General features: G+C 44.0%; 1 protein-coding gene across 2 annotated transcripts in view; it reads right to left on the bottom strand.

Annotated features, from left to right (window-relative positions):
• Nucleotides 1–12,940, bottom strand: part of CASZ1 (castor zinc finger 1) — a 214,626-nt gene that overhangs the window by 162,047 nt on the left and 39,639 nt on the right. For both annotated transcript variants that reach the window (XM_077311515.1, XM_077311516.1), the window contains exon 2: nt 6,342–6,458. The gene's annotated coding sequence lies outside the window, so the exon portion shown is untranslated. The remainder of the gene's footprint in view (nt 1–6,341; nt 6,459–12,940) is intronic.

Below are 12,940 nucleotides of genomic sequence, written 5' to 3'. Positions count from 1 at the left end.
TCCTTCACTACCTCCAGGTGTCCAGTTATTGCAAAATCAGATCCTACTTCTTTCCTCTCAAAGAGAAGCCAAGCACAGGATTTTGGGTTTTGGCACAGCACTGCTCTCCCCAGGTTGTTTCCCTGCCTTCCCTTCCATTCTGTCGGCAATATTTACAAATGCTTTCTGTGAACCTGGAACATTTTGCATGGGAAACCAAATATGTGTGAAATATAACAGTTGGGCAGAAGATGGCAAATAAGCCCCCAGCACCATGTTCACACACGCAGCAAATGTTAGCGGGTACAACTGGATTTTCTCCTCATGTAAGGTACAGGTCATCTCCAAGTTGCTACAGCATTTGGAGCAGGGAGTTCTGCAGAGTCCCAAACACCACAGTGTCTGGTCTGCAGGAAGATCAGGTCAAGGCTGCTTCGGAGGATCAACTCTCCCCCTCCCACACAGGCTCCCAGTTTTGGATTGCTTCTGATTCAAACTGGCGAAGCTGAAATATTGCGTTACAATGGCACTAAACCTTCATTACCAGCTCTTAACACAGATTACTTAGAAAAGGGGGAGTGAAAAGAGGGGGGGCGCTTTAATTGCTTTTTCCCATTAGCATTTCTGGAGGAGAACACACTGATTAATTTGAAGAGGCATTCTGCCACCAAGACCATCATAGCCCCTTTCCCAAAGCAAGGGGTAAGGCAGCGAGCCCCTTTCTCAGACACGCTGCCCTCAATGAGAGAAACATCCCAGAGTCTGTTCCTGGAGCCGAAAAGCACAAATTCTCCAACGTATCCAGTGAAGTGAAGGGGCAAGCTCTTGTGGGGCAAGCTCCGTTACTTCTATCTAACGGAGTGAGGCAACAATAGGGAAGACAACCAAGTTTTGTTTCCAGAAAGCGTCTAAAAGACTGAGAAGGAATTAGCGACTGATTCGAAAGGGAAGCAGAGCTGAGATGGCAGAAGAGCTACAGGAAGCGCCAACAGGCCAGCTAGGGATGGACTTAAAATGTCAAACTTCCACCCCATGCATCCACCATGGAATACTTGCATGATGTGGGATTCTGGAAAATATTTTGTGGTGCACACTTTTGTCATGCAGGGTCTTATCCTGACCCATAAATCTTCACTATTGGTGAGAGGAAGAGTTGCCTGCAAATTAACCCACATGGCCTCCAGGCAAGCTGGTTTCCAGAGATGTGTGCCCATTATGACTGCTCTTCCCACTGGGGAAGTTAGTTAGAAAACCACTACCTCTGTGTGTGCTTGTGCATGTACACACGCCTGCCCCACGCAGGAGGGGACGGGAAAATGCTTCACAGAAATATGGGGTCCAGCCCGCTATGCAGGTTAATTACCCTGACACTGTTTTATTTTATTTCAGAAATAAAACAGAAGTTTCTTTTGTGACTCATTAGAAAGACTGTATTATGGGATGGGTTTCTACATGGATGAGGGGCACATCCACTATGTGCTGCATCTGTGAGCGTGTGAGAGAATCGAGAGAGAGATTATTCTACAGAGCCCCCTCCCTCTAAATTAAACGTCTCTCTGTGTTTCTTGAGAACAGGGCAGGAGACCAAGGACAATGTAAGCAAGAAGGCACAAAGAGCCCTTCATGCACATCCTTACAGTGAACCCCGCCAGCCTCCTCATTCCAAACCACTAGGCTGACTTATTCCAGCTTTCAATACGGCCAGATCGGCTGAAGCTTTGGGATAGAGCCATCTCAAGTGCAGCCCAAATTAACTCATGCTGGAATGCTGCAGGGAAAGGAATACATAAAAACATAAATAGACACATCAAAGTTAGCCTTTTTATGCTTTCATCATCAATAGAGTTCTCGGAACTGCACTTTTATAGGGTATTATGTCTGGAAATATGTCTTGCACATTTCACTCTCAGATGCCCAAACTATGGATCTTTTGAACAGTTAAACCTAACTGGCAGAAATACTGAATGTACTTGTGACTTTATAGTCCATTCTCACTTTGAACACTGGTCCAAAAATTACCTGTGCTTATATAGCAAAAAGGTGTTCTGTTGAGGGGTAGGACACACTTGACCTCAATGGACCAATGGTCAGTGTTCAATAGCCTGAACAAAGGGGTCAGTTCATCTGCAGAAGTCATTCCACTTAGGTACAGCTGCCAACCTCCTGTCACTCCCAGGTTCAGGTTGCCATGCCCAAAGTGAGAAAACAAGTTTGGATTTAAAATGGCACATCTGTGTCCATGATTACAGAACGCCAATCAATCTGCCCAGCCAAAGGGCCCCCGGTGACTTGGGCCCTGAAAATGGAACCTGCTCTGCATTTCCTTCTCAGAAGAGCAGCAATGGCAAAGTTTAATTTGCTTTGAGCAACTCTACTTGCAGTAACTGAAGTTGATACCAGGCCTATTACATCACTGCAATTTAAGGTTCATCCTTGCCTTTTATTTTGCAATAACTCAAGCAAACATTCAATACACAGTCAAATAGGTATTAATGTCTGTGGGAAGGGCAGAATTTATAGATAAGGTTCCCGGAACACAGCTGGGGAGAACTGACACACAAAGTTACGTGGCAAAAAAACTAGGACATTAACAGAATCTGGAAAAAACAACAGCAGCATAATCTGATTTGCTTTTCTAAACTAAGATTCTAGTCCTTATGGGCAGAATAAGGAGATTTTAGAGTCTAACCTTGGTGAATCTGTCTAGCTTTGGTGAATCTATCTTACTCGGACCCCCTGGTCATTTTGAACCCTAATACCAGCTCTGTGAGGACTGGCTACTTACTACTGAGAAGAAAGACATTCTGTGGCTGCTCAGAGGCATTCAAGCCTCTTCAATTTAAAACCCCTATCATAGCCATGGGTCTAAGATCCCAAGAAGGATCCAGTTCTCAGTGAACTATCCCTGAAAAGTCTTTCTCCATCCATGGATCAAGGTATCTTGAGACTGGGACACACAAACCAGCTTTGGAGGGTCTTAATGAATACGTATTCTTCCCTCTCTTTTCCCTCCCTCTGTTCCACTCTCTGCAGCCGTCAACCAAACATCTGATCGAAGGCCTGGGGGAGGGAGTTTAGAACTGTCCAGTCTGGTTACGAGTGAAGGTCACTGATCCAACGCAGACTGGGGATGCGGAAAAACAGGGGAGAGGAAATTTAAAAAATAAAATAAAAATGGGGAGAGCGGGGAGGGGAGAGAGACAGCGGGAGAAAGAGCTTACAGTGAGGAACAAAGAAATGACTGGACTGCAGTTTCACACTCCAAGACCCAAGGGCTGCTGTCAGCCCCCGTCCTTCATGCTCACATCTTGTCACACTAGAGGTCAGGTCTCCCAAGCGTTCCTGGAGAGCTGAGCTGATCCATATGGCAGGCAATATGTTAACAATATGGATCGGTTGAAGGCTGGGGCCTCAGCAGATGGATACGACAACCCAGCGCTCAGGCCAGAGAATCTTCCAGGGCTTCATTCCCCTCCTTTCTCCTTTGCAGCCACGTTTTTTTTTTAAAGAAAAGGTTCCCAGCTTAAGTGACAGTGGAAGCAAAATTACTTTACACATGGAGCTGCCGTCTACTGAATCACACCCTTGATCCATCAAGGTCGGTCTTGTCTACTCAGGCTAGCCGTGGCTCCCCAGGGCCTCAGGCAGAGGTCTCTCACCTACTTGATCCTTCCAACTAGAGATGATAAGAACTGAACCTGGGACCTTCAACATGCCAAGCAGATGTTCAGATTCTGAGCCACAGCCCCTCCACTTGACGTGCAACAAGGCACCCCTGTTCTGGGCAATCCACCGGTGTGCTCAGCAATATGGCACATACAACAGTTGTGATCATCAGGTGAAAGAACTAGCAGGTAAAGCCCAACTACCCTCCACAGCAAAGAACACTTAAAGCCCTTCTTGTTGGAATCCTTACGACAGCCCTATAAGGTATACCTGTCTCACTACCCTTTTCCTGCAGATAGAAGACAGCTGTTCAGGGCTTGGCCAGGTCCAGAGGGCAAGTGTGTGGCTTCAGTAAGATCTGAACCAAAGAATGCCCAGCTCCCAGCTCAGGTACTCATAGCCAATAGGCAAGAGCAAAATGAGTGGTTATGGATCTCAGCACAGTCACTTCTTCGTTACTCTCAGTCCACGTACAAAATCCTGCTCCATCACAACAGCATAAACAGTGGCAAGTTAATCAGCTGAAATGCAGGCTATCCCCCAAATTGTCCATTTGATCTTGTCTACCAGGACATAAATATTCCCTGCAAGAGTTGGTAAAACTAATCTCCCTCTCCACATCGAAGCACACACACACTTTCAAGTGAGACAAAGATCAGGGAGGTATGCATATTGCCACATTCAGGCTCCCCGTTTACAGCTGGGAGGTTCAGTTGCTATAAACAAGTTCCCTAAATTTGCATGCAATTTGCTAAGATCAAAGTGTCTGGGGATGTTTGCGTTTCTCTCCCACCTTCATCCCCCGGTCACTCTGTGCTTTCACCAAGTGGTCCTACTCACCTGCAGTCCAGGGTGGCAGAATCTGGCAAGAGGGCTGCACTGCATGCCACATGCTTACATTGAGAGTCTTCATACATGCTCTGAACTGATTGTTTCAATGATGTGTTTCACTACAATTTACCAAACAAATTCCTATCTAATAGTCACTTGGAGAACTGTGGCAGTAAGACTCCATGAAGAAACCCAATGATGAAAATTCTTGTTCGCTCTGGAACCTCAGACCCCACAGGATGATCCCCAGCATAGCCAGACATCGCACTGACTCAGACAAGAGTACCCAGCAGAACTCAGAAGTGCCCCTCTTCAATTTTCCATAGCCACCATGAAAGAATGCATCTCCTTGAATTGCTTGGTGGAAAAATTTTCCAATTTGGTCAGCCAAGAGGTTGGATAACGTCAACATAGTGCTTCTTTATGGACAGAAAACTTCCTGCTTACACCAAACCAGTAGTGACAAAGACCCCCTGACCTGGATGAGCCCAGCCTAGCCTGATCTTGTCAGATCTCAAAAGCTAAGCAAGGTTAGCCCTGCTTAATATTTGGATGGGAGACCATCAAGAGAGCTCAAGATTGCCATGTAGAGGCAGCAATAGCAAATCGTCTCTGAATATCTTGTGCTTTAAAAACTGTACAGATCTAGCATAGCTTCTGACAACAGTCAACCAAAGGCTTGCGGGCTGCCACAAGTTTATCCCTGTTTGTTCCCTGCAACTGGTTATCAAAGATATAGTGCCTCTGTATATAGAAGATTCATTAACCATTATGACAAGTAACTCTTCCAACACCTATACTCTCTGAATGTGTTCTAAAGGTCATCTCAGATAAAGGACACTGAATTCCACAAGTTAATTACACACTGTGTAAAGAGGAAGTGCTTCCTCTTTGTCAGTCACATGACTGACAGCACCCCTGAACCAGAAAGAACTTATCCCAAGGATGTCACTAAGGGTTTCCCTCACACACGGTTTAGCTGGGAGCAACAAACCACATTCACTCTCACCTGAAAGTTGAATGGAGCTGCTTGACTGAGAGAAGAGGAGTGGCTGGCGACTGTGAAACCCTCAATTCAAGGGCAACCCACATGCAACTGTGATGTCAGCTGGAGGAGGTTTAAAAGTGACGTCTACGGAACAAGCCTCAGCCACAGAGCAATATATGCCACTAAACCAAAGCAATTTAACTGTCATGTCTTCTGCAACCCCCTCTCCCCCAAAAACTCCAGATATTGTAGCTGGGTAAGAAAGCTAGGGATCTAAAGGAGAATATTCTCTGCATTATCACAAAACTACAGTTCCCAGAGTCATGGTTTCAATTGGGGCCAGACTCCAAGTGCATGTTCCTTTCCCATAATCTCTAGTAGAACTTCTACATAGTCTCTCTGTGTTATTAGGTATTTGCCTGCAACAGCAAAGATGTGGTATGGGGGTGGGTGGTATAATGCTGAACAGAACATGCTACTCCATGTATATCAGGGCAAGATGACGTAAATGTGTGGTTGGTGCCATGTGTTTAACATCATATTTAGTTTGATCCTTGGTGAGCATAGGTGTGGCTGAAGCTTGAAATTTCAGAGAAGTGTAAACTTTCTCCCCTTGAAAAAAAAATTAAAGCCAGCAGGATATCTGGCTGCATCCAAGGTGATACTCATGCACAACATGTAGACTTAAAAAAAAATTAAGACAACTTATTTATTTGCACTGATGTAATAAGATTTCTGTCTTGAGCTAATGTGATAATACACAAGTAGTGAGTTCTTATGGCTTACGGAGAAGAAGAGACACATGTGGACCCCAAAACAGAACTCATGCAACATGGTCAGACCACAAAGAATGATCATAAGACAACCAGTTTGGTACCTTGTATCCAGAGACTGCTGGATCTGAAGTCCATTCCAAACCACACTTTCAGAAGAAGCGTCAGGACTTACTCCTCCTCCCAGGACACAGCCCTGTAACTGGTGTTATCTCTTTGCCCTGAGAGAAGAAAACAGAAATGATTATTTATTCCCCTTATTATCCAACATCAGATGAACACCCCTTGGATGGAGTCAGACTGCTGGTCCAAATGACCCCGAGTCCCCTCCCCTCAGGTTCAGACTGGGTGGCGTTGCTGGGACTGAGACCTTCTGCAGTCAAAGGCAGTAATATGGCACGGAACCGTGAATCTTCCACTGGGCCAAGACAAGTTACAACATGCACATAGGTCTACCCACAAAATATATATGTGGGAAACATGGGCCTGTCTTATTGGCTCATTTAGCTCACCTGACTAGAAGTGTCTCTCCAGGATATCAAGTAAAGAAGGGATTTCCCCAACGCTTGCTGTCCAAGCACACTTACCAGTCTGAACTTGACTGGGCTGAATTTGGGCTCTTCTCCATGACAACGTTACCACAGAGCATGAGTCCCTTCCCCAATTTTATATAGTTAGACATTTGGGAAGTACTAACATTTATTTATTTATTTATTTATTTATTTATTTATTTATTTACTTACTTACTTACTTACTTATTTTCATTAATTCATTCAGGATTATTTATTTTAGATATCAGATTTTTCTGTAAACATGGCGCATTTTTTTAAAAGAAAGATCTGTGTTCATGGCTCTGATCTCTGGTTTGACTGCCCACATATATGGTCATGTTGATAATTAAATACACTGATGGAAACAGAACCTACTATTCTGATCCTCCTAAACACAAACACCTCAGCATGATGATTGCGTTTGGACACAATTTTCACTTGAAACCCTCAAATGTGTTTGCCTAGGGCAGAGGATGTTGAGGACAGAGGGATGTTCTGGCAGTCAGGAACAAGCAGAGAGAAGCTCCAGTAGTTTTGGCAACACTTTGAGGGCCACACGGGTCAGCAGCGCCATTGATGGGTATTTGGCTCATCCACTATCTTCTCCTGGGGGACTATCAGTGATGCCCATGCAGCAGGTGACAAGTGAGCAGACATACACATCGCAGCCACCCAGGGAAGGTCTGAACTAAGTGCGGCTTGTAGTACTGGCTGGTATTGGCCACTCATTCTGGGCCATTTTAACTCCCCTATCCTCCCGTATGATGGTCTTCTTAGTTATCTCCCTGCACATCATTTTCTTAATCAAGTAAGGAAGAGATGGAGCTTCTCAACTGGAACAGGCCACTAGTCTACTATGCTCCCCACCCTCCCCCAAAATTCTTGCTATAAAAAATAACAGTGATTTTTGTACTGAGGAACATGAGCTGCAAGTGGGAAAAATCCAAAAATGTCATCGCTAGGAGACCGCTCTTTGGGTAGAACATGTCTTGATGCAATAATCCAGTTTGCTACAGCTCCTGACTGCAACAGTAAAAGTTATACACTCAGAATGGAGTATAAAGTTAGGCAAGAAAGAAAGCAGCAAGAGGAACAAGGTGAGGCAAGGCAGAAAGGCCCCCTGTTTCGCATCCCAAGGAAGCAGTCCAGAAAGCCTGAAAGAGGTTCTAGGCTCTGCCATGTTATTTTGTCTGGTCAGAGTTTGGGCTGATTTCCCCCTCCAGTCCTTATTTGGGGCGTGCCTACCATCTGACTTCCACACGAAAAAAACAGCTCTGGATTTATGTTGTGACCTAAGTCCCAAAAGATAATTACTACATCTGGAGGAAATTATACCATGCATCTGAAACAGAAGAGGACTTCCATGGTTTAATCTGATGTGATTACTCCAGGGATAAAAGGCATGGGATAAACAGGTGGAATTATCTGTCACAGCATGTGGTGATAGCCAATGGTCTCTATCAACAACTCTATGATTCATATCTCTTCTTCGGGTGAGACATTTAGTTGAGCTCTGCTAGAAACAGGACATTGAACTAGATGGACCTTGCGTCTGATACCCCAGGCCCCTTTCTATGAACTTCAGACATGTACAAAGGTAGGAAAAACCCAGAAGTCTGGGAAATGTGCCAATACAGTCAAACTTGGGATTAACGTTCCAGCATATTTCTCCACTCCCCCCTTTCCGTCTTGCTACCACATTAAACACCATTGAAGCAATCTTATACTGAGTTGGGCCACTGGTCCATCAAGGTCAGTGTCTCTCCAGGATTCCAGATGAAGGTCGTTCACATCACCCCAGCTGAACCATGCCACTGGAGATACTCCCAAAAGCAATGGCCCTCTCATCTTTTTTTGGTAGACAGCAAATGCCAGATCACATTCCAACCTTTACAGAGGGAGGGAAGTGTCCCAGAGGAAAAAAAAACACAAGCATTTTCTGAAACCAGATTTTTCTTTTAGAAAAGCACAATCAAAAACTGTGACGTGATAGGTGCCAGACAAAAGGAAAAGCAGCCTGAAGAGTCCTGCAACTATCAACCTCCTTTGTGTCAATTTAAGAAAATATTGTGGTGTTTCCATGGCAATCCCTGTTTTGAATATCCACTACACTGACTTTTTTTTAAAAAGGGCTTTTCCTGTTTGCACGTCAGCTATAAAACCTGTAAATATTTTCTGCCTTAACGCACGTATCTGTAAAACACCCTGTAATGAACAAAAAGAAAGCAACTCATTTTCACCCTCTCAGCAGTGTCAAACACAAAGAGATCCCATTTGGGACATCCCAGAGCTATGGAAATGCAGAAAACAAACCTATAAAGGGTTGGCTTTTCAGCCCATTTTACTTGGGAAACTCCAGCTCTTCTGCCTGGCTCATGGATGGTAATGGAACAAATGGAACTTATTTTTTTCAACCCAATAAAGCAAGGTAACGCAGTTTCTGTCTTGGATTTCCCTTTGGGCACATCTACACTATTTAAGTAAACTGGCTTTAAGTCAGTTTAAAAGTCAAGTTATTGCCACTGTTTCTCCTTTGCATGTAGCAGATGCCTGTTGGGGATGAAAAGATATTTTGGTTCATTTGCTTGCAGTGGCACGGAAGATCCTCCTTGTCTGACAGTGGTAATCGTTGGTTACCCCCTTTCATCAGGGATGAAAACAAGAGATTGTCACCGTGACTATAACATTACTAGGCACTGGCTTTGCCCATCACAGATCTAGGTCTGGGGAGTTTCCTTACATGTCAGTAGGTGCATGTTTTCCTCAGGCGACCAAAAAGAGTGAGAGAGAGAGAGCTCATGCAACAAAATTAAAGAGAGTTACAATCCATTTATGCCTTGAACTGAAGTAGCTGAGACATTCCCCTTTTTAAAACGTACAGAAAAGCAGCTCTCTCCCCGTCCCCCTCAGGGAATAACAATTTCAGAACGGGTAGAAGCCAGGCAAAGTTTCCTTGGCAGATACTGATCATTTTACCACAACAGAAAGCATACCTCTAGCACTCCTAGTGACCCTGTGAATGTTCTTAAGGCAGGACAAAAATTCAGAGTTGTTTTTCAAATCAAATTTACAAGGTAGTTAATATAGGGTTTAGATTATAAACCAATTTCAACAACAACAATACCAATAACAACGGAATTTGGGAAACCTAAAACAATCCTGAGCACAGGAGAATATTCATTATTGCAAACGAATCAGAAGGAATGACCTTATGGCACCTGAAGGAGACACACTCAAGTATTCCTAGGCCAACCTTTTGACCGACTCCGGATACTACCAGCAGCAAGGCAGCGGTTAAACTCTGGATTTCCTGGCTGTAATGGACTGGCGCCGGGCTCCAAACATTGCTATAAAGTATAACTTTGGGGAAGTCTGTTTCCTTTGGGATTTTGTTTCAATGTTCTCTGGAAATGTTGTATCATCTGTGGGATAGTCTGTCCAAGAAGTTCAGTTCAGGTGTGGTAAGATTCAGGAAAGCTCTAAATGAGGGGGAGAATTGGCACACAAAAGCACACACAAAAGTATCTCTTTTACGCCAGGTTAATTCATCTGAAAATAAACCACTATCCCAGTTTTCTGCACACAATATATTTGTACTGATGGGAAAGCATCAGCAGATAAGGCTAAACTGATACAACAAAGTCTACAAATCACTGGCCCTCAAGAACCGAAAAGTACTTCCCCCAAATATTAGGGCCAGATTTACATTTGCTGAAGGGCACTCATGTAATTCTGATAATCTTCTCCACACTGTTTTTCGGCCTTTGTGTGACAGCTTTCCGATGGGGGGGGGGGCTGAAGGTTACTAGACACACACTGGAAGCTGCTCACATGAATCTCCATGTGGAGATCACCCATCACTAAAGTTGAATCAAACTTTAGAACTAGATATGCCCAAACTTTCTAAAGTTAGGAACGTTTCCCATGTTGGATGCCACATTAAAAGGAGGGAAGGAGTCATGTCTGATCCACTTGTTCTCCTCCTCTCACAGGATCCACACAGCACATCCCCACCATATCACCTGTCATGCAACAATGCAGAGGGGGAAATACTTAAACGGAACTCTACAGGCAAGTTTACTCTGGGCTGCCTCCATCTTCCCAACAGACAATGGGGAGGAAGAAAGTTGGTGAAAGAGTAGGATTTACTGTACCCCCTGTGCTGTCCCTGGAGGGACTGCCTCACCCAAGGAAGGCTCTGTTATAGGAAGACAAATAAGCCAGCCCAAAACAGATTTAGAGAAATAAAAGGAGAGGGGAGAAGTAGAAGCCAGTCCTGTTGACTGAGTTGAATCTGGTTGTTTAGCTGCACTGTGGTTTGGTTATTTGTTAGGTTAGCGTGAAATCACCTTGGTAATCTTCAGAAGAGAGAATGTAAAACTACTTGCAACTAGAATATAAACAGAAACTCACACAGCCGGTCTAAATACACATTTCAGCTGAAAGTTCTTTATTGTTGCAAAAATGTATTTTGCATAGTTTTATGGGTTTATTTTAATGTTACTGATAGATTTGATGACAGGATCCCAAAGTGGGGAAAACAGAGGAGGGGCGGGATTCACTATTGCAAGGCAGGGCAACATCAAGTAGCTTAGAGGGTTTTAGGGAAACAGGAAAATGATGAGAAAAAATCCATGGAGGAAGAGCAGACTATAAAGGGTAGTTAGGCAGGAGCAGCTAAATTGATCCTGCTGGTACTGAAGTGCAGAAAACATCCAAATATCAAGTTCAGAGGACAATCCTGTCTGGCAGGTCCACTCCTCACTGCTGGCTTAAACAGCAATCCAGCAGAACTGTTATTAGGCCAAAACTTCAATGTATTTGCATTCTGCTCTGCCTGCATTTATCCAGAGGGATCCTCACAGTGGCTTACACAAGATGATAACATGTCATTCATCTGGGGATCCTTCTGCATTCCACCCAAACACAAACTCTCATTAAGCCCTTTCGGGTGCTTGCAGTCCATGTTCTCTGGTCCTAGTCCTCTGAGTAGAGGCAATAGGATGGTCAGTGGCCAAAACCCCTTCCCTCCCTCCCCCAGGACTTTAAATACTCCAACTTGTCTTTAAAATGTAAACAACCTGATGCCTTTGAGAAGCTTCCAAGAGGGCAAGATAGAGATTGCTGTTTCTCTTTAGTCCATTGCAACCAGAAGTCCACCACCACTAAAAACAGGAGAATCCATTCTTTCCCATTTGGGCCATTAGCCACCAACAGGAAGAATCCACCTGACTCTTAGCACCCATCTGTTCCACCAGCCACCAACATTCTGCAGCAACATATTCTCTAGGATGACTTATCCTAGAGGTGAAGTACTTCATAGAAGGTGACTTTTGTAGGGATTCTGGCATGACAAATTGTTCTAGTGAATGCCCCAGAACACATTCTTTTAAAAGACAAAAAAAAGTAGGTTTGTCCTCAGAGGTGGCAAGAGCTCTATATGCAGGAATATTCACAAAACCTGTTTACCATCATGGAAATTTCTTAAACAAACAAGCAAAAATACTTCATAAAATACTAACCATTTATCTAGAAGGTTTCAAAAGAGCTTGAATACTGGCAAGGGAGTTAAGTTCTGTTTTAATTCTGAATGATGGAAACGCCTTTCAGATGAGCTGATAAAACCAAACATTCCTGGGAAAACAGAGCTGTGACTGTTGTTCATCAATGTCTTCTATGCAGATATACACTGCTTGCAGACTGGCTGAGGACATCTTGTTTATAGCTCTAAAATGTCAAAATGGAAGCCCCTCATCCCTTTTGGAGCTGGAGCATGTGCATAAATGCCCACCAAACTTGTCACATGATCCAATGGTAGTGCCCCTTCCCTCAGTTTCCAATAATTTTATTATTTCCCCCCTGCAAATGAGAAGTCACTGCAGGGCAGAAGGGAGGGAATGTGTGCCTGCACAGAAGAAGTCAATGGACAACAACTACAGGTAACCACATGATGGAACAAGATGAGGTTTAGAGAGGAAATCATTGCAGAACCCCATTAAAAATAGTAGTCCCCTGTACCTCTTCATAAAAAGCAATAATGGCTGCCAAGTGAGTCTTTACTGAAGCCAGTGAAAAAAGTATACGGGATGTGACAATTAAACCAATGAATTTGTGCAGGCTCAAACAGTTTACTGAAAGAACCTCCTAACTGG

This window comes from Paroedura picta, chromosome 15, assembly GCF_049243985.1.
Source record: "Paroedura picta isolate Pp20150507F chromosome 15, Ppicta_v3.0, whole genome shotgun sequence".
Lineage (NCBI taxonomy): Eukaryota > Metazoa > Chordata > Lepidosauria > Squamata > Gekkonidae > Paroedura > Paroedura picta.
Note: the sequence above shows the minus strand (reverse complement) of the source record. Positions and strands in the feature narration are given on the sequence as shown.